We start from the raw sequence: 22,890 nt of genomic DNA on the forward strand, positions 1-22,890 counted from the left end.
TATTTTAGCTTCTATTTTATTATGCGTTACTAGAGCAGTTGTGGTTTATTTTGCCGATCGTCTGGATAATCTGACGAATTCGTGTCTGCCGCTGGGATGGAATCCAGAGCAGCCACTTGTTGTTTGATATCCGATGGCGTATTCAGGTTTCGAATAATTTGTGCCATCCTACCTTAGGAAAACTTTATGGTACTAAAGGCTTTAATTTGTACCATACATCTACATGTATAGCCTTGGGAAAACTGCAGAGCTGAGGGGGCAAAGAAGCCTTTTGCCGACGGGCCATTCTAGTTGGCGCGTGCGGACTGCTAAATGACAAGCTGTCAACCCCCTCCCTTCCCTCTACCGCCGGCGCACTATCCATCTCATGTTCTCGTGTCCTAGCCGCCCAGCTCGAGGGGTCGTCTTGTGGGGGTCCTCTTCCGGCCTTTTCACCTTGTCGGCAGTTCTCCACGATAATATTAATGGCAGCGTTCTTAATTTTGTCGTCTTGCGGTAGCGGATTCGTGTGGAGGAAGTGTGGATACTTCTCTCTTACCCTCCATTCGCTCCTTAATCGTGCTAAGGTGCTAGCGTTTGGGCATGCACAACTCCTTAATTGTGCTAAGGTGCTAGCGTTGTTTGGGCATGTATAACAGTTTAGACAGCTGCTGTCTGCTCACACATAGATAGTAAAAAAGATGATATGTAAGGTATTAAATTTATGTATCACACTATAAATTAAAATGATCAATTATAAATATAATCTTTGTATGCTATGTCTTCGCTTCTTTGAAAGAACACATAGTTGATTCAATATACCTAAACATATAGTCTAATTCCTCTAGTAAACGAAACTTCTTTTATATTTTTCTATATTGAATAACCTAATCGAATGTGCTCATGTGTAGCCTAACAATGTGCATCTAGAATTTTCAACAGAGCACCATCCAGAGTTCGAGACGATGTCAGTCCTCCTCGTTAATCAGCCCCCCATGGCTGCTCTCTCTCTCTCTCTCACACACACTTTCCTCTCCTCTCTCTCATGAACTCTGTAGGCAAGACAATCACCGGCGTAGGAAAGAGAGCTCGGGAGGTGGCAAATCCGTTTTGCACGAGAGGAGCCTGCGGAGAGATCTGGAGGAGGCCGCCGGCTTGCCGCCATTGGTGCGGACTTTGGAGCTAATTAATTTTTTTGGTTTGATTTCTCTCCTGTGGCCGATTAGATTTGATTTGTACTTTTGGGCAGCAGCAGCTCGGGCTGGATAAGGTGGTTGCAGTTGGCCGCAATTCATATCTCCTCATCTCCCGTCTTCTCTTCTCTTCAGTGGCAGCGATGCACTCGGGCCGGCAGGATCTGGCCATGGCGTAGCCGTGGTCTGTTCTTGATGCGGCGCAAGAGTAGCTAGCTTCAATCCTGTCAATCCTCACCAGATCCGGTTCGAGTGTTTGCTTATACGTACAACGGGGAGAAAGGGTCATACGAGTTCTCGGAGCACGAGCCCCCGTCGTCGCCTCACCACGCGACGGCAATCTTCTCTCTCCTCTTTATTCCTCATCCACCTCAGCGAAGAGATGTACGTGGCAGCATATAGACAGCAGTTGTCTAACCGTTGTACATGCCCTTACTGAGGCGCGTCTTTGGTGTTGTCGGTCATGGGTGGTGTGCTTGCGGTTCCATCGTTTTTGGCTGGCAACGACTGGTTTGTTGGTAAATTTTCGATCTTTACAGAAGTATGGTGTTGTAGAGGTCGCAAGCATTCTTAGTTGTTTTTTTTAGTTTTTTTATTTGCATGGTTACAACAACTTCCTAAGGTTATAATCTTATTTTCTTTTTCTCTAATAATAGAAAAACATACACATCAGGTATGGTTTCTCGAAAAAAGTGAGAAGGCAAGGTGATAAGTTAAGAACCAAATTAGGCGTGACTGGATGGCCCACAAGCATATCTGCAAGATACATTCTCAATGGGCGCTCTTGGATGAGCATTTCTCACTTTGTGCACTGAAGAGATGTTGACACGGTGTAGCGGGTGATGGTTGCTAAGAGATGGGCGCATTATACAGTAGTTTGGGAAAAATAAGTACTCACTCGTCTTAAAATAACATGTCTAATGTTCAAATTTTGTTCAACAACGAGTGTAGTTTTAGCTCGGCCAAGTAGGGTTCATCTAATCAGAACAATACCCGCACGTATAAAAAATAAGTGAAGAAGTGCATGAACTAATTGAATAATTAATTGGTGCTACTTTCCTAGATCCACTACATGCACATTTATTCGAAATCTAGAGAACCAAACAAACATTGTGAGTTTTAATCATAACTACCATGAGCAATTAGGGAGAATAAGGTCATTTTCTAAGACTAGCAGTTTATCTAACTACCATGCGTAGTTTATCTAAAAATTTGAGATGTCACAATCAATAGCATGATAAATTTCAAGCGCAATGTACAATTATTACGGGAACTATGTCTCAGCTAGCGCAATGCGGCGTTGGGAACCAATTATTTCAAGCGCTATGTACAATTATTACGGGAGCCATATCTAGCTAGCGCTATGTACAATTGTACATTCATTTGATTTATGCCACAGAAAATATGACAAGTGTGATGATAATCAAATTACTAATAATTACCTAAATTTTGGCAAGAGAAGAAACTATACATATATTTTTTTAAAAAAATCTTTATCAAGCTTTTGGTGGGGGAGCTAACAAAACAAAATATTTATAGTTTTTTTAAAAAAAAGGCCAAGCAAAGGCCTATTAGCTCAGTTGGTTAGAGCGTCGTGCTAATAACGCGAAGGTCGCAGGTTCGAGACCTGCATGGGCCAATAGTTGTGCTGTTTTTTTTTTTGTCGCACTCAAAGTTTGCACTTAGTTCTTTTTTTCCAGGGAAATTTTTATTGTTACGCAACCTTTTGAATGCTGCGGTAAAAATCTTAGGCTATCTTGTTATGCAGCGTTTTGAATGCTGCGTTAAAAATCGTTGGCTACCTGTAACAATGATATATTGATATGCACTATTTTTTTCCAGGGAAAGTTTTATTGTCACGCAGCCTTTGAATGTTGCGATTAAAAAATCTTTGGCTACCTGTAACAATGTTATTCCTGGAAAAAAACCTTTGATTACTATTAGCATATAATTGCGGTTGGTTTACAGATGTCCACATATATGTGAAAAAAGGTTGATTCTATAGACCTTTGGCTATAGCTAGCACAAATGAGAATTGTGTCAATTATTAGAGGGAAAAAAACCTAGGCTATTATTAGCATATTAGAGAAAAAAAAATCTAGAGAAGGCATACGTGGCCATTCGCAAAAAATGCTAGAAAAATATGAAAAATCTTGAAGTGATAAATTATAGGTGCTATATGTATCAAACAACCAGAGATGATTGAAATGATATGTGTGGCATCGGATGTGATTGAGTGACATGATTACACGAGCTTATCGAAACATATGAACTCATAGATGCCACGTTACTCCTTTCAGACCTTTAGAGTGTCATACATATGGTGGAGCTTTCTTCTCTGTTGTATCTACTTCACTCATTCGTACAACTAGACACGCATAGAAAATGATTGATTTATCACATATGTTTCACGAGGCAAATATGTGTGCTTTCTAGATTTCACATACACTAGCCGCATTTGTGTGGGGTTGAGAACGTTGGACATGTCAAACGTCAATGAAGCATTTGTGTGGGTCGAAAACGTATCAAATTGTCAATGAAATCAAGTAGGGTACTTGTCTCTCAAGCAGGCCATGCAACTTTATAAAAGGATTAAAACTTTTCCCTTTTTCTATGTTCAGGATTGATTTTGAGCCTTTAAACAGTACTACTAGCTTCTTCACCTGAACATGCATAGTTAGTACTAGTGCTAGTTAGTAGGCCGCAACAAATGAGGAAAAAACCCCGAACGTACGGTTCCCAGCCGACTTGCCTTGTGGCTTCGACAACACATATGGATAGCGACGTCTGGGTCAGGACACAGACCGCGTAGCTTTCTGTCAGCAAAAGCGACACAGCAAGAAGCTGGCCGAGCATCTAGCTAGGCAGGGAGCCTGACATGTACAAGTTCTCGTAATCAAAACAGCAGCAAATTAACCGAAGTTAACTAGTCCGAAAATACTTGTTCTATGATTTTGCATGTGAGGATTTGCGAAGTTGGAGCAAGCTTCTAACAGCCAACAAACTATAATCAAAACACATATTCATAGAAAAAAAGATTCATCTATTCGCAAGCGAAAATGCTTGTTCTATGATTTTGCATGTGAGGATTTGCGAAGTTGGAGCAAGCTTCTAACAGCGAACAAACTATAATCAAAACACATATTCATAGAAAAAAAGATTCATCTATTCGCAAGCGAAAAAGCTAAGGCGCAACTCCTTTCATTTAAATGATGACTACATGAAAATTCAAATCGAGTGCATACATTATCACCCAAAATTTCTAAAATGGTATATACACTGTCTTCTTTGTATTTGCAAACAATGAATCTTTAGACCCTCGAGGCCTCAAGAATACCAACATGTGTAATTACATGTGTCGGTGTTTCAGACTGATGACTAGTGATTGTACGCCGCGCTCTCCTCACTTCTGATGGCTAGCACACAAGAGACAAGTAGTTATACTGGTTCGGGAAATTCCCTACGTCCAGTTTCGGCAGGAGTCATGTTCCTTGGATCAAGTGCACTGGGCTTACAACGGGGTGCTTGCAAGCAAGCGTTCGTGTGATGTGTGGGTGTATGCATTGAATGCGAGAGAGAGAGAGAGAGGAGGCCCGGTTCCCCTTATATAGGCTAGGGACCGGGCAACAACGTTGAGAAATGGAGGGGTTCCCAACCTCAGAGGTCGAGGGTTGTGGCGTGGTCGAGTCTTCCTTGCACCAAGAGGCCTTCTTGTCCTGTCCCCTTGGCTGGTCGTGGACTTCGCATGCCTTGTACGGTGCTCCTGTGTGACGTGGGTTGCTTACGCACGGTCCGGCCTGCTCCGTGGCGTGCTCCCATTCCGTCTGCCAACTCCGTGGTAGTGAATGGGACGGGTGCTGTTGTTGTCATCCGTACTGGTGACGAATGGTCGGGCCGTGATTAGTGGCCTGGACAGGGCGCGCCGCTCATCCTGGCTTTCCCCGACCTCTTTAGTGTGTTCATGGCCACTCTTCGTCGTAACATCTGTCGCTGGATCCCACCTTGCCTGCGGGACCGTACCAGGCCTGGCGCGGTGGCATGGCCTTGATCTTGACAGGTCTCCTTGACGGCGAAAGCGATGATGATGCCGGAGCGTGTGGGCGCGTACGGTCGCGCGTGGCCTCATCCTGCAGGCCATCCTAGGCGGTCCGAAGGGTGTAGCTTTACCCTCGGACCCCTGGTTAAAGGTCGGCTCCCCTCCCCCGGTCATGTCTCCGGCGTAGGGCGATCAGGGGGGCCACATCGTGCATTTAATGCCTCTCGTATGGCGCAGGTCTTCCTGAGTTAAGGACTGGGTGAGGCATTGTGGGCCCCTTGTGGGCCCCACCCCCAAGCTGGCTGAGCCGGCGAGTCATGGCTCTTGTCTTCCTACAAAGGGAGGTTGGGCTGTGGGCCGCAATGTCATCTGGGTCGCTTTGAGGATGCTTCTAGCTGTTGGGCCTTTGGCCTTTTGGCGTCTGGTTGCCTTAGCCCCTTTCTGAGGGTACCCCTGGTACAGGTACCCATTAGTAGCCCCCGAGGCTTCTTTCGGCCTTGTGGTTAGGGGAAGGCTCCTTCGCCCTTCTTGCACACCTTTCGAGGGGAAGGCTCCTTCGCCCTTCTTGCACACCTTTCGAAGGCTGAGGCATCCTGTGGGTTCACGCGAGGGGACCTGCTGGGTCTAGCCCCCGAGCTTCTGAGGGAATCGAGATTCGCTCAAAAGGTTTTTAATGCGGGCACTGCCCGTCTCTTGCCGCCGTTCAGGCATTGTTAGGGGACCCTTTATGACCTTCTGGTTTCTTCGTGGCTGCGCGCCGATACACAACCAGGATCGATCTACCCGTTGCCTTGTGCAATGCAGAATCCTGAGGTCCTGCTCAGGGCATCATTTCATCCTGTGGCTGTTCACGTGGGTTTGCTGGTGCATCGGGGCTCGCGGCATCCTTGCCAGGCGGGCGCCCCTCTTTGAACCTCGCGGTGTCACGCGTCTTAGCCCTGCGCTCGACCTATAAAGTCGGCGTCATGTGCTGCTTGGGGCTCTAGGCTTCACTTCCTAAAATGCTTCCATGTGCGGGTAGAGGGATGAGGCCATCGAGAGGGAGTCTCCAAGTCTTCCTGGTTGGCTGCCGTGTAGCCTGCCCTTGATGCTAGAAGAATCTCAGCGAGCGGCTAGGCGTACCACAGGGGGTCTGAGGCACCTTCATTCTCGTTGCCGATCCTGCTTCAAGATCCTCGCGGATCCAATGGGAGGAACTGGTAACAGGCAAGAACAACCCCTGGGTTTCTCGGGGATCACTCGGGAGCTCTGATGCTCCCATTTGAATCCTTGGCGGACCCGCGGGCTCGACGAAGGCTACCATGATGCTGCTCCTGAGCCTGTTGGGTACAACTACAGTCCCCTCTTGTCTCTAATGGGAGGCTTTGATTGTGGCTGTGGTTTGTTCTCTTGCCAAGGGAGATGGTGGCATCACTTGCCGGAGCGGAAAGCGCTCTCCTCCTCGGTACCACCTCCGCATAGGCGACCCCCGAGGTGTTGATGCTACAAGAAACTTAGCGACATGAGCATCCGCCCCTTCATGTCACCTTTGTAGCAGGACTCCCCATGGGTCCCAGATGTTGCCTTGCTTGGCAACACTAGCATTTTTTGTATCTGTACATGGTGTCTTGGACATCCTTCTTGTAATGTTTGTCCTACGGAATAACAAATTTTGTCCCCGGTGTATGTCATGAATGGCTTGCTTGGCCTTGGGGCTGGTCGCTCCGAGCCCCTGGGTGCACTACTCCTAGGAGAGTGCGTTCGCGTGGTCGGGATTGTGCCCCACACAATCCCTTCATGGGGAGCGGCTCTTTGCCTACCGGGCTGGTCGGGCAAGTGTGCTCATTCGAGCGCCATTGGGAAATCCGAGCAGGACCCGATCGCCTCCCCATTGCAGGGAGTTCGGCTATGTCTCGCTGGGAGACGTCCCGTTAATCCTTGTTGTCTTCTGTTTGATCCCCGACCTCTTGCATGGGAGGTCGGAGGGGTCGTTGCCTTCCCTCATCAGGAATACTCGGGGCGAACTCGTCACCAGGACTCAGATACGGTGGGGAGAGGTCGGGGGCCACGCGGCTTCCCAACTCACTGTTGTTGGGTCTTTCTCAGCCCATCCATCCCTAGCTCTAGGTTTAGATAGGCCTCAGGATGGCATACGGGCCCGTTCATTGGACCGACCTTCGTACCTTGGCCTGTTGCTTGGGCTTGGCCCAACCACCGGGGCGGAGCTGCCAAGAAGTCGTTGCATGAGAGTCGAGGCATCTCCTGGTGGGTGTCGCAGGGGCTGAGCCCACCACTCCGCGCAGTTGCTCGAAGGGGACGGTTGGCCTCCCTAGGGCTGCGCTCTTACATCTGCCGCCTCCCCTCTCCTCCCCACTCTTGCGCTTGCCTGTCCTTCCTCTGGCCATTGCCTAGTAGCCGTGCTCGAGCAGCTAGGAGAACAAGAGAGAGAGAGAGAGAGAGAGAGAGAGAGAGAGAGAGAGGAGGAGTTGTGGGGGTGACCTGGTGAGTCCCACGGTCCGCTCGCACGCATTCCCTCCCATTTGCACCGTCGTCTCTCATTCTTCCTCGGCGATTGGTTCGTGGGTTCCTTCGGTGGTGATGGAGGCAAAACTGCAAGACTTGGTCACTATGGGCTGCCTCCCACCAAAGGAGGAGGCCGGGTGGCGTGCCACTGCGGGAAAGTAGTTCCCGTAGCCCAAGCCCGGGGAGACCGTATCCTTCCTTGAGTTCCATCCCCGGGGGTTCGGGCTGCCGGCGCAACCCTTCCTCCGGGGCTTCCTCCATGAGCTCGAGATTGAGCTGCAGAATTTCAACCCCAACGGGTTGCTGCAGCTCTCTGGCTTCATGACGGTGTGCGAGGGATTTCATGGCATTACCCCCCATACGAGATTTCGATGCGGGTGCGGGAGCTGATCAACATTCGGGAGCCGGTGCCCCCGGCCCTGGCGGGGCACCCGCAGGCCTTCTCAAGGGATTTCCCTCCCTGCCTGGTGAGTTCCTGAACTTTTTCTCTTTCCATTCCTCATATTTTCTTGTGAACACACAGAGGCCCGAGCTGGTGTTGGTGTGCAGGGGCTCGGGCAGCCAGTGTCCAGGTTTTGCAACCCGGATGGTAACCCTGAGGGTGCCGAACGAGCTGCTGCCGAGCTCTGTGCAGCTCAAGAGAGGCAACGTAAATGAAGCAGGGAGGTCCGTGCTCGGGAGGAGAAAATTAGTGAGAGCATGAGGTGCCGCCGCGCGCGCCATGACGTGGGTTTGCCGTCCGACGAGGACGAGGACGAGGAAGAAGAGGAGGAGGAGGCGGAGGAGGAGGAGGAGGAGGACGAGAGTGGGAGAGAAGGCGCGCCCATCCTCGATTTCCCATCTTACCCGAAGCCTTTTCATGGTCTTCAGGTCGGCCTTGCCACCCCCCATCCCTCGACCTTTGATGACGGGGAGGTCGGGATTGGAGCAGAGGGAGGCGGGAACGCAGCCCTGGCGCATGACCGTGCATCCCAGAAATGGGCCGCTGACAGCTCAGACACCAAAACGAGCTCGAAGCGTGCTCAGGCTCACTCCAACCGAGGGGCCAATCGGCCTTCCCTGTGCTCGGATTGCCGTTGCTCCAAGAAATCTCGGTCGGCCGCCGATCGGGGTCGCGGTTTGGGAGCCCCCGAGTAGCTGCCACCACCACCGCCTGGCAGTCCGCCCAGCATGGCATAGAGGTTGGTGTCCTTCCCTTCTCCCGATGGCAGGTCAGGGTCAGAGGGTGACGGTCACCAGCCAATTGCGGCGGGCACGTCCTCAGCAGGTGGGTGCTCAAATGAGGCTCCCAGTGTTGGAGCCAGCCTCGCGCTGGCCCAACGACTTGGCACCGACGCGTTGTGCTCGGGGACAGGTCTTGTGCCGGTGGGCGCTTTGACGGCGCCGCCATCTTAGGTGTCGAAGGGTGAAGTGGCCGCAGGCCTCCAGCCAAGGTTGGAGGTGCCAGCGATGGCCCCACCTCTACAGGTGTCTATGGATGCCGCCGCGGCTTCCCAGCCTATGGTAGGTCGGGCAGCAATGCGCGATGTCCCTGAGGATGTCCCCCAAGGCTATGTTGTGGCCCGGGACATCCCAGCCCCGCCGCTGCCGCCACCTCGCCCTCAGCTGGGACGGCCCACATTGTAGCGCCGTACAACGCCCCTTCCTCTGCGGCGATCTGATAGGTAAGGGATTTAACTTTTGCTTAAACCTTTTTGAGTTGAGGCCGTATGCTTGCTTCATGCTTTCGTATGAATTCCTAGTTGATCTGTGATTTCATGTTGCAGGGAGTTTGTTCCCGGTCTCGCGATGTCGCCCGTGTCGGTGGGCTTTGTGGGGCCGATCACCTAGCTGTTGCTGGCCACAGGCGATGGAACTGGCGTGGTGACTCCGGCGGCTCCGGTTGCTCTGGCAGTCTCCCCGCTCGTCACGGTGACCCACCCTCCTCTGCCACCGATCGCCTCGTTGCCCTTCACTGCTTCTTTAGAGAGGAAGGCAAGAGCTCGGCGGCCGGGGCGGTGACCTCGGAGGTGGTGGTCCTGGCGGACTCCTCGTCTTCGGTGGTGCGGCCTTCACCTCGATGGCCACACACTACAATGGCGTGGACTTGCCACTGTTGGGAGTGTCTATGCGAGGAACCGCAACTCCGAGGAGCTGACACAACTCGGGAAGATGGTGGCCCCTGGAGCACAGTAGCTGGTCATGCAGATCTCGTCGGTCGTGATCCGAGGCAAAGTCCCTCCTTTAGCCCTTGCGGAGTAGTTGCTTAGGTTTTCGGTTTCGTGCATTTGAGTTCAGATTATGTAATGAACTTAAATGCTTTTAGGCTGTGGCTTTGTCGCAGATTTTTTTTTGACATTGGTTCCTTTTTTCGCACGTGTTTTTGCCTTTGCCATTTTTCCCTACGCAACGAAGTCCAGGGATTGGACCACAAGACTTTGTTTTTCCTTGGTCAGTCGAGTGACACAGGTTGGGGTCATGGGAGGCATACACAGGTGTAGTCGAGGAATGCATATGCATGCAAGGAACTCCTACAAGAAGGTCGCGCCAATTACCCTTGTTGGTCACCACGAAGTGCTCAGTCAGGAGAGGTTAAAAAGAAAATTGTGAACTTAATCGAGCATGCCGCTTCTTTTGATTGTATGGTGCAAATTGTTTGTTCAAACTTAAACAACAAATCTAAGGGTAAAAGAGACATAGCTGCTCGATGTTCCAGGAGTTGGTGAGGAGGTTACTGTAGGGATACGAGGTAGGCTACGCTAGCGCAAATCAAAATTTTCTACCGCGTATAACTAGGAAGAACTGCCGTATAAGGATCACGGGATTACCACTCGACGCACTACTGGTGCGGAAGATGTAGATATGCGTCGGTGCAGTGAAGACGATCACGTAGTCGTACGTAGTCGATCACGTCCAGCAGCTCCTCAGCAGCTCGTCCACGTGCACAGCAAGATCGCCTCCGGTGCCGCGGCTCGTCGTCGGCTCGTCGTGGCTAGTCGGCGGCTCGTCGATGGCTCGTCCAAGTGCTGCAGGCGCAACACCTCCAAGGTATCCACACGTGCAGGGAGGAAACGTCGCAAGCCGGATTGCTAGATCCGCGAGTTGCAACAGGCGAGGGCGTGGGAGGCGCGGCAAGTGTGTTCAGCCAAAAGGTGTAAACCCTAGGGCGCCCCCACCCCTCTATTTATAGAGGTTCCTGATGGGCCTCTGGATCCGAGGCCCATTAGCACTCCTAAACCTAATCCAACTCGGATCAGATCCGAATTGGGCTTCCAGCCCCTTAAGTGTGTGACCCTATGGGTTCGGATACGTATAGACATGGCCCGAGTACTCCTACTCGGCCCAATAGTCGGTAGCGGCCTCTAGCAAGACGTGCCAACTCCTATACGCATACGAAGATCATATCAGACGAACCATCACAACATAATATACATGCTATTCCCTTTGCCTCACGATATTTGGTCTAGCTTCAAGCTGACCGCTCTTTCTCGATCCTGTGATTCGGAATCCCTTTGTAGGCTAACTCTTAACCATACGTAGCATGGCCATGCATTTTCGGATCCGATCACTCGAGGGGCCCAGAGATATCACTCTCAATCAGAGAGGGGCAAATCCCATCTTGATTGACCATGTCTCATAGCATGCTTCTTGACAAACCCGAAAGCTACCTTTATAACTACCCTGTTACGGCGTAGCGTTTGATAGCCCCTAAGTAGGTCGATCCACATCTAGAATACATGCGACAATCTCATGTCTAAGGACAAAGCATATATGTTGTTTAAAGAGAGAACTACTTCTTGTGTTGGGTCAGTCCTAACACATGTCTCCACATGTGTCCACATTATTAGTTCAACATCTCCATGTCCATGACTTGTGAAACATAGTCATCAACTAATACATGTGCTAGTCTAATATTCATGTGTGTCCTCACATGAACTCCGACTAGGGACAACTTTAGAATAACCATACAAGTAAAGAGTTTCACATACAATTCACATAATTGCAAATCAATTCAAGTAGCCTTTAATGGATATTCAATGAACACAATATACAAATCATGGATATAAATGGAATATCATCATCTCTATGATTGCCTCTAGGGCATACCTCCAACAGTCTCCCACTTGCACTAGAGTCAATCTAGAAGGTACCTAATACCCATAGCTCTTACATGCGCATCATGCTTAGCCTGCGGGAGTGGTTTTGTCAACGGATCAGAAATGTTCAGATCCGTGTGTATTTTGCATATCTTGATCTCACCCCGGTTAATGAAGTCTCGAATGAGATGAAATCGCCGCATTACGTGTTTGTTCTTCTGGTGGTTCCTTGGCTCCTTTGCTTGCGCAATTGCCCCATTGTTATCACAGTAGAGATTCAATGGGCTGGACGCATTCGGGAACACACCAAGCTCAATGAGGAAATTCCTAATCCAAACACCTTCCTTCGCGGCTTCCGAAGCCGCGATGTACTCGGCTTCCGTCGTAGAATCGGCCACCGTCTCCTGCTTGGAACTCTTCCAACTAACAGCACCACCATTCAGTGTGAACACAAATCCTGATTGTGACTTTGAATCATCTCTGTCGGTTTGGAAACTAGCATCGGTGTAACCTGTTACAACGAGCTCCTCCTGACCTCCATAGACGAGGAACATATCTTTAGTCCTTCTCAAGTACTTAAGAATGTTTTTCACCGCTGTCCAGTGACTCTCACCTGGATCAGATTGGTGTCTGCTTGTCATACTTAGCGCATATGAAACATCTGGGCAAGTACTTATCATTGCATACATGATAGATCCAATAGCCGAGGCATATGGTACTCTACTCATGCGATCCCGCTCATCAGCAATCGAAGGACACTGAGTCTTGCTGAGATGTATGCCATGTGACATAGGCAAGAACCCTTTCTTTGCCTCTTCCATGCTGAACCGCTTCAACACTTTGTCAATATAAGTATCTTGGCTCAAACCTATAAGCCTTCTCGATCTATCTCTATAGATCTTAATGCCCAGAATATATGCCGCTTCCCCTAAGTCCTTCATCGAAAAACTATTTTTCAGTGAAGTCTTTACGGACTCAAGCATAGGAATGTTATTTCCAATCAGTAATATGTCATCCACATATAAGATTAGAAATACTACAGAGCTCCCACTAACCTTCTTGTAAACACAAGACTCTTCTTCGTTCTTGGTGAAGTCAAACCCTTTGACCACTTCATCAAAACGAATGTTCCAACTCCTAGATGCTTGCTTCAATCCATAAATGGATCTCTGAAGCTTGCATACCTTTCCAGCATTTTTCGGATCGACAAAACCCTCGGGCTGTATCATATACACGTCCTCAGCTAGGTTTCCATTCAGGAAAGCTGTCTTGACATCCATCTGCCATATCTCATAATCGAAATATGCAGCTATAGCTAGAATAATCCGAATGGACTTAAGCATCACTACGGGCGAGAAGGTCTCGTCGTAGTCAACTCCTTGAACTTGTCGAAAACCTTTTGCGACAAGTCGTGCTTTATAGATGTGAACATTTCCATCCATGTCCTTTTTCTTCTTATAGATCCACTTGCACTCTATGGCTTTAACACCATCAGGCGGGTCAACCAAGTTCCAAACTTGATTGTCTCCCATGGACTCTATTTCGGATTGCATGGCACTCTGCCATTTTTCGGAGTCTGGGTCCATCATTGCTTCTGCATATGTCGCAGGCTCATCATTGTCCAACAATAATATTTCTCGCATTTCGCGGAGCCTTGCCGACCTTCGTGGTTGTGGCGGTGCTTCTCTTGCCATGGGTATCTCAACTTGTTCTGCTACGTTAGCATCACTCATTGATTCTTGCCCGATTGGCTCATCTTGAACTTCTTCAAGATGCACTGTCTTTCCACTCTTTTCTCCTTTGAGAAACTCTTTCTCTAGGAAAACCCCGTTCCGAGCGACAAACACTTTGCCTTCTGATCGGTTGTAGAAATAATATCCCAAAGTTTCCTTTGGATATCCCACGAAAATGCACTTATCCGACTTGGGTGTGATCTTGTCCGACTGAAGTCGCTTGACAAACACTTCACATCCCCAAATCTTTAGAAAAGACAAACTGGGAACCTTTCCAGTCCATATCTCATATGGTGTCTTAACTACGGATTTAGATGGTACCCTATTTAGTGTGAAAGCTGCTGTTTCTAGAGCGTATCCCCAAAATGACAACGGTAGGTCCGACTGGCTCATCATTGATCGAACCATGTCTAACAAAGTTCGATTACGTCGCTCGGACACACCGTTTCTCTGAGGTGTTCCAGGCGGCGTAAGTTGTGGAACAATTCCGCAACTCTTTAGATGATTGCTAAACTCGTGGCTCAAATACTCGCCTCCACGATCAGATCGTAAGGCCTTAATTTTCTTGCCACGCTGATTTTCAACTTCATTCTGAAATTCCTTGAACTTTTCAAAGGTTTCAGACTTGTGCCTCATCAAGTAGACATAGCCGTATCTACTAAAATCATCAGTGAAAGTTATGAAGTATTGGAATCCTCCTCTAGCCGTCGTGCTCATTGGTCCGCATACATCACTATGTACGAGTTCCAACAAGTCTACTGCTCTCTCAGGAAATCCTGTGAAAGGCGTCTTGGTCATCTTGCCTAGCAAGCAAGCCTCACATGTCTCGTATGATTCAAAATCAAACGAAGTTAGAAGTCCATCAGAATGGAGCTTCTTCATGCGCTTTTCACTTATATGACCCAAACGACAATGCCACAAGTAGGTAGGACTCAAATCATTAGGCCGAGGCCTTTTAGCACTTACATTACAGACAGGTGAACCATCAAGATTTAAAACAAACAATCCATTCACAATGGGTGCAAAAGCCATAAACATATTATTCTTAGAGATCACACAACCATTGTTTTCACTCGCAAATGAATAACCATCCTTCATCAAGCATGAAGGAGACAAAATGTTTCGACTTAAACTAGGAACAAAATAACAATTATTCAACTCCATAATAAATCCTGACGGGAGGTGGAGTTGCATCGTCCCGACGGTCAAAGCAGCAACTCTTGCATTATTGCCCACGCGGAAATCAACTTCTCCTCTTTCCACGCTTCTACTTCTTATCATTCCCTGCATCGAATTGCAAATATGAGCAACCGATCCGGTATCAAATACCCAAGAATTAATAACTGTATCAGCGAGAAATATGTTGTCTATAACATTAACAACAAGCGTACCTGAGGTAGAAGTACTCTTACTTCCGCCGTTCTTCAACGAAGCTAGGTACTGCTTGCAGTTTCTCTTCCAGTGACCAAGTTCATGACAGTAAAAGCACTCTTTATCTGGAGCAGGTCCAGGTCCAGCTTTAACCTTGGGCGGTGGGTTTGGCTTGGACGTTCCAGCCTTGCCCTTCTTCTTCCAAGAATTGCCCTTCTTTTTAAAGCTGGGCTTGTTCTGTATCGCCATCACATGGCTGGTACTAGCGCTTTTCTTGATGTCAGCCTCTGCTGTCTTGAGCATACCACACAGCTCATTCAATCCCTTCTCCGTCCCATGCATATGGTAGTTCGAGATGAAGTTCCCATAGCTAGGCGGAAGAGAGGAAAGAATGAAATCAGTGGCCAACTCTTGGCCCAGTGGGAAGCCTAGCTTCTCCAACCGTTGAGTGTAACCAACCATCTTGATCACGTGTGGTCCTACTGCTGCGCCTTCTGCTAGCTTGCTCTCAACAAAGGCCTTAGACACATTGAACCTTTCAGTCCTGGCCTGTGTTTGGAACATGTCTCTAAGCGCCACGATCATATCGTGCGCCTCATGGTTTGTTTCGAACTGCATTTGCAGCTCGGGTTCCATGCAAGCAAGCATAAGGCAGCTTACTTCAAGGTTAGCATCACATGCTTTCTTGTAAGCATTCTTAGCAGCAGCGGGTGCATCCTCAGCAGGTTCTTCTGGTAGTGGGTTGTCTAGAACATCTTCCTTTTTCTCAGCCCTGAGAACAATTCTCAGGTTGCGGATCCAATCCGAGTAGTTTGTTCCATTCAACTTGTCCTTCTCAAGGACCGAACGCAAAGCAAACGATGTGGTGGTGTTGCTAGGTGCCATTTAATCTACAACAAAAGTAATGCAAAATACACTAAGACAAACGTATCCATGATAGAGCAAATTACATTAAACTATTTTAACAGAATCTACTCCCACTAAAATCAATATCCCTCTATTGAAACTTAGTGATTCAGGATCCACAACTAACAAGTCTACTAGTGAGCTTTAGCATCACCGCTAGCAAACGAGGTAGATCGGTAAGCAACTTTTGCTAATCATATCACATATGACTCCTGTTGTTGGGTGACATCTCTATGTCTCGGCGCCCAACCTTTATGCCCCAAGGTCCTTAACCGTTAAGATGACCTCGTTAAGCAAACCAACCCTTATGCGTGTAAGTGTCCGACACAAACCCGTCTAGTCAAGGAAAACTAGTGGCACCCTAATTTCATAGACCCACCACTAATTGTACAAGACATGGGACGGTGCAAGTTTTAGTTGGGAGGGCATACTAACTTAAACTTTGTGAGGGATCGTTCTACTTCTAACATCACAGCATGCAGAAAGTAAAACATAAACAGAATAGCATTCACACAGTTTTGACACAGTATGGCCCGTTTTTCTTATGGTGATCTCCATCTCCATTGAACCTGTTCACCATGGTGATCTCCATCTCCATGTTCCATGTGCGCCATCCTCCCGGTGATGAGTCCTCCAAGAACTAGAGCATGCTATTACGCCTAATAGCTAGTAAAGAATCTAGTAATGAAGATTACATAGTTGCTTGGATCATCACAGATTGGTACGCAGACCATTAATTACAATAAAGTGACAACACATATGGCTCCTGCCGTGTTGCCGTACGCGCGACACGCAGGTCACGAGTTAGTTACACACATGCATCACATGCACAAGGGGGCCATACTGATCACAAGATACATGCATACATCCTGCAAAATAGAGTTAGGCGTCCTAACGTTCCAAACTTGGGAGGACCGAAACTCTATCTTCCAAGCCGAATTTGGCAAATCTAATGTCGCCGAAAACGGCGAAGCGGTTGAAATTCACGTGTAACTTTTTCTCTAGATCAATTTTCGTATAGAAATCGCCCCGATCCGAGATCGTACCGAAAAGTTACGGCTGATTTACCGAAGCATACGCATACGGCAAAATCCCGACCCCGGCAGTAGATCCTATCTACTATTGCACATCTAATGCGCCTGGCGTATGACCCTGGATCTCGATTTGACCAATCATATTGATCTTCCCTCACTGCAACTGGATTTACGTGTATCACTTAACTCCGATGGCGGAAACCGACCGGTAGGAGTATGTCGTTACACTACCATTGCAGCAAGGGCACGAAATCAGGACATAGATCAAACAGAGAACTCGCATATCTCCATATGCACACATCCCGAATCCAAAACTAAGCAGCTAAGGCTCTTGATACCACTGTAGGGATACGAGGTAGGCTACGCTAGCGCAAATCAAAATTTTCTACCGCGTATAACCAGGAAGAACTGCCGTATAAGGATCACGGGATTACCACTCGACGCACTACTGGTGCGGAAGATGTAGATATGCGTCGGTGCAGTGAAGACGATCACGTAGTCGTACGTAGTCGATCACGTCCAGCAGCTCCTCAGCAGCTCGTCCACGTGCACAGCAAGATCGCCTCCGGTGCCGCGGCTCGTCGTCGGCTCGTCGTGGCTAGTCGGCGGCTCGTCGATGGCTCGTCCAAGTGCTGCAGGCGCAACACCTCCAAGGTATCCACACGTGCAGGGAGGAAGCGTCGCAAGCCGGATTGCTAGATCCGCGAGTTGCAACAGGCGAGGGCGTGGGAGGCGCGGCAAGTGTGTTCAGCCAAAAGGTGTAAACCCTAGGGCGCCCCCACCCCTCTATTTATAGAGGTTCCTGATGGGCCTCTGGATCCGAGGCCCATTAGCACTCCTAAACCTAATCCAACTCGGATCAGATCCGAATTGGGCTTCCAGCCCCTTAAGTGTGTGACCCTATGGGTTCGGATACGTATAGACATGGCCCGAGTACTCCTACTCGGCCCAATAGTCGGTAGCGGCCTCTAGCAAGACGTGCCAACTCCTATACGCATACGAAGATCATATCAGACGAACCATCACAACATAATATACATGCTATTCCCTTTGCCTCACGATATTTGGTCTAGCTTCAAGCTGACCGCTCTTTCTCGATCCTGTGATTCGGAATCCCTTTGTAGGCTAACTCTTAACCATACGTAGCATGGCCATGCATTTTCGGATCCGATCACTCGAGGGGCCCAGAGATATCACTCTCAATCAGAGAGGGGCAAATCCCATCTTGATTGACCATGTCTCATAGCATGCTTCTTGACAAACCCGAAAGCTACCTTTATAACTACCCTGTTACGGCGTAGCGTTTGATAGCCCCTAAGTAGGTCGATCCACATCTAGAATACATGCGACAATCTCATGTCTAAGGACAAAGCGTATATGTTGTTTAAAGAGAGAACTACTTCTTGTGTTGGGTCAGTCCTAACACATGTCTCCACATGTGTCCACATTATTAGTTCAACATCTCCATGTCCATGACTTGTGAAACATAGTCATCAACTAATACATGTGCTAGTCTAATATTCATGTGTGTCCTCACATGAACTCCGACTAGGGACAACTTTAGAATAACCATACAAGTAAAGAGTTTCACATACAATTCACATAATTGCAAATCAATTCAAGTAGCCTTTAATGGATATTCAATGAACACAATATACAAATCATGGATATAAATGGAATATCATCATCTCTATGATTGCCTCTAGGGCATACCTCCAACAGTTACCCTCCTTGTCCTTGAGGCGATAAGCCCTCGGCGTAGGACCTCAGCTATGGTGTAGGGTCCCTCCCATGGTGGCGTGAGCTTGTTGAAAGGATCGTGTGATGCCTAGAGGGGGGGGGGGGTGAATAGGCTTTATCTGAACACCTAAAAATTCTTCACAGTGGAATTAAATACATTGGAACTTCCGACACTGTGCCAGAACTTCCAACAGGGTTGGAACTATTTGAATCAAAAGTTCAGCAATGATGTATAGAGACTATTGCAGGTGATCTTTATGAGAGAAACTTCATAAGAATATAAATTGGCACAATTCAAGCTCTAGGTCAACAAGAACTTCAAGAACACAACAAGCACACAAGATAAAGGATTTGTTTACCGAAGTTCACTCCCACAAAGAAAGCTACGTCTTCGTTGAGGAGCTCACAAAGAGCCAGGTCCTCACTAACCCTTTACCTCTCTCAATCAACCATAAAGGAGGATTGAGTCACTTAATATGAATCCTCCAAAAGGATGGGCAATACAAACTTCCTGGGCGCACCAAAACAAAAGGGCGCTAAAAGAAGCGACGCCGAACCGTTTAGAAGCAAGCTTCAAGAGTAACAAACGCGAATCAAAGACTGAAGATACTTTAAGTGCTCTTGAGATGAACTTGGTTGACCTCACACTCAAAGATAGAGTCACACACCTCAAATCCTTCTCTCACCCAAACCCTACCTCAAAACTCTCAAAGATTTAGCTCAAGGAGGGAGTGGGGAGGAGTATTGAATACTCTTTGAGGTGTTTGTCTCAGGTTAGGTCAGCAGCACAAGAAGAGGGAGCTGAGGAGGTATAAATACCCGAGCCCTAAAAACTAGCCATTACTGTGCTGTTAAGTAACTTTCGGAACGTTCTACACCAGGTTGGAACTTCCGACCCTGATCAAATAAATCCGCTGAGCACCCCCTGTCCGAAGTTTCTGAAAACATTCGATAGGTGTTGGAACTTCCAAATCGACGTTAGAATTTCTGACACTCACAGAAAGCGTGTGATTAAGGTGTCTCTCATGGGTAGTTAGCATCTCAAGTAAGCACTTTGACATCTTCAAGCCAACTAGCTGCGTCCCCCTTTATATTACGGTGATCCTATACTCAAATTCAAAAATAGAAAGTAATAAATCGATTTTCCTGTATGCTTGAACACCTTTCCACAAGTGCTTAGGGGTCCTTTCTTACACATTTGCACTTCTATAGATTTGAACCTATCAATTTCTTAATAAAATCGTTAGTCCCTTAATTATGCATGTCATCAACACCAAAATCCACTTAGGGGGCCAAATGCACTTTCACTTGTGCTTGCCTTGGGTCGTCTGGACCCTTCTGAGGGCCAGGTCACGGCCTCGTACATTCTTGCTGTGGTAGCCTTAGAGGGCTTGTTGGTACTTGGCAGATCGGAGGAGCTCCACATCTCACGCCTCGTCGAGCTGGTCGAGCGTGTCCTGGCGGGCCTCTTCTGACCATTGCCTCATTGTACGCCTTGACTCGGGGCACCCCATATTCGAGGTCAGTAAGGAGGATGGCCTCTACGCCGTATACCATGAAGTAGGGTATGAAGCCCGTGGACCTAGTAGGGGTCGTCCTTAGGCTCCAGAGCACTGTGGGCACCGTGCTTGCCTACCGCCCCACGAACTTATTGAGCCTATCAAATATGCGAGTCTTGAGGCCATGTAGGAACATGCTGTTAGCCCACTTGACCTGCCCGTTGGTGCATGGGTGGGACACTGAGGCCTAGTCGACCCTGATGTGGTAGTCGTCACAGAAGTGCAGGAATTTCCTTCCTATGAACTGCGTGCCGTTGTTTGTGGTGATGTAGTTCGGGACCCCAAACGTGTAGGTGATGTCAAGGAAGAACTCAATCGCTGCTGTTGATGTGACCTTGGTGATGGGCTTCGCCTCGATTCATTTGATGAATTTTTCCACCACTACGAGGAGGTGGGTGTAGCCCCCTGGTGCTCTTTTGAAGGGCCCGACCTGGTCAAGGCCTCACACTGCAAAGGGCCATGTGATCAGGATGGTCTACAGCCCTTGAGCCGGTACGTGCATCTGCCGCGCGTAGTACTGGCACCCTTCATAGGAGCGAATGATCCGCTAGGTGTCTGCCACAGCCGTGGGCTAGTAGAAGCCTTGTTGAAATGCCTTTCCGACCAGCGACCTCAAGGCCGCATGGTGGCCGCAGATGCTGGCATGTATCTCCAGAAGTAGCTTCCGCCCCTGGTCGGTGGGAATACACTTTTGGAGGATGCTTGATGGGCTGCGCTTGTAGAGCTCCTCCCTGACGACCACAAAGGTCTTTGCGTGTCTGGCGAGATAGCGTGCCTTAGTGCCATCGGCAGGGAAGGTGTCCTGCAGGAGGTAGTCGAGGAAGGGCGTGGTCCAGCTTGGCTTGAGCGTCGCGACCTCGAGGTCTGAGGCGCCCATCTTGGCCCCTGCAGCTGGCTCCATTGCTGGCTCAGGGTGGCCTGCATCGGGCGCAGGGGTGGGTGCCTTGGCGAGCTTGATGGACAGCTTGTGGGCGTCATTGCTGAAGACCCTTGGCAGGATGTGCTCGCGGTTTGATGCGAGCTTCATCAGGAAATCAGCGGCGAGGTTATTGCACCTGAGGACGTGGTGAAGCTCGAGGCCGTCGAACTTCTCCTTGAGCTTTCGCACCTCGTTGCAGTAGGCGACCATCTTCTCATCGTGACACGTGGCCTCTTTCATGACCTGGTCGACGACCAGCTTTGAGTCACCCCTGATGTAGAGGCAGCGAGTGCCGAGCTCGGAGGCGATCTTGAGACCGTGGATGAGGGCCTTGTATTCTGCCATGTTGTAAGTGGTAGGTAATATGAGGCGGATCGTGTACTCGAGGTGATCGCCATTTGGGGAGGTGAGCACAACACCTGCCCCTGCGCCTGCCGCCATGACCGACCCATTAAAGTACATCGTCCGGTACTCGTGATGTGTCGGGGGTGGTGGGGTTTGGGTCTCAATCCATTTTGCGACGAAGTCGGTGAGAACCTGCGACTTGATGACATTCCTCGGCACGTAGGTGATCTGGTAGCCCATGACCTCCGTTGCCCATTTGGCTACGCGACCAGAGGCGTCGCGGTTCTGGATGATTTCCCCGAGCGGTGCCGATGTCACCACCATGATCGGGTGGTTCTCGAAGTAGTGGAGGAGTTTGTGCTTCAAAATCAAGATGGCGTAAATCATCTTTTGGATTTGAGGGTGGCGTACCTTGGTGTCAGACAGTACTTCGCTGACGAAGTATACCGGCCTCTGCACTGTGAGGGCGTGCCCGGGCTCCTCGTGCTCCACGACGAGCGCCGCGCTAACCACTTGTGTGGTCGCGGCAATGTAGAGCAGCAGGGACTCTTCCGGGGTCGGCTGGACCAAGGTCGGACGTGAGGCAAGAAAGGGTTTGAGCTTGTCGAAGACCTCCTGCACCTCTTCGTTCTAGTGGAACTGGTCAGATTCTTCAGGAGCTTGTATAGAGGCATGTCGCACTCCCCGAGCCGTGAGATGAAGCGGCTCAAGGAGGCTAGGCATCCCATTAGCTTCTGAGCACCCTTGAGGTTGGGGATCGGCCCCAAGTTCCTGATGGCGATGATCTTCTCTGGGTTGGCCTCGATGCCGCGCTTGGAGATGATGAAGCCCAAGAGCTTGCCCTCAGGCACCCCGAAGACACACTTCTTCGGGTTGAGTTTGATGTTGTAGCGGTGGAGACACTCAAATGTGTCTCTTAGGTTGGCGATGAGCTGCACCGTCATACAGGATTTGATGATGACGTCGTCAATGTAGACCTCCACTATATCCCCAACCAGGTGGTCGAGGCAGTGGTTCATGCACCTATGGTATGTGGAGCCCGTATTCTTGAACCGGAACGACATCGTGACATAGCAAAACCCACCGAATGGAGTGATGAAGGAGGTCGTGAGCTGGTCAGACTCCTTCATCGCGATCTGGTGGTAGCTTGAGTAGGCGTCGAGGAAGCAGAGGACTTCGCACTCCATGGACGAGTCGACCACCTGGTCGATGCAAGGCAACGGGTATGACACCTTGGGGCATGCCTTGTTCAGGCTTGTGTAGTCCACACACATGCGCTATGAGCCATTCTTCTTCCTCACTAGCATGGGGTTGGCCAGCCACTCGTTGACCTCTTTGATAAACTCGGCTGCTAAGAGCCGAGCAATCTCTTCACCAATAGCCTTCCGGTTCTCGTCATCGAAGCGGCACAGGCGCTGCTTCACGGGTCGAGCATCCGGTTTGATGTTAAGGGCGTGCTCGGCGACTTCCCTTGGGATCCCCGGCATGTCCGAGGGC

The 22,890-nt window shown here is 49.2% G+C and overlaps 1 non-coding gene across 1 annotated transcript; it reads left to right on the forward strand.

Annotated features, from left to right (window-relative positions):
* Positions 1-2,737: 2,737 nt before the first annotated feature.
* Positions 2,738-2,811, forward strand: TRNAI-AAU (transfer RNA isoleucine (anticodon AAU)). The gene has a single exon. It is a non-coding gene; the product is annotated as a tRNA-Ile (tRNA).
* The last annotated feature ends 20,079 nt before the right edge of the window (positions 2,812-22,890 follow it).

This window comes from Setaria viridis, chromosome 9 (genome assembly GCF_005286985.2).
Source record: "Setaria viridis chromosome 9, Setaria_viridis_v4.0, whole genome shotgun sequence".
NCBI classification, from domain to species: domain Eukaryota; kingdom Viridiplantae; phylum Streptophyta; class Magnoliopsida; order Poales; family Poaceae; genus Setaria; species Setaria viridis.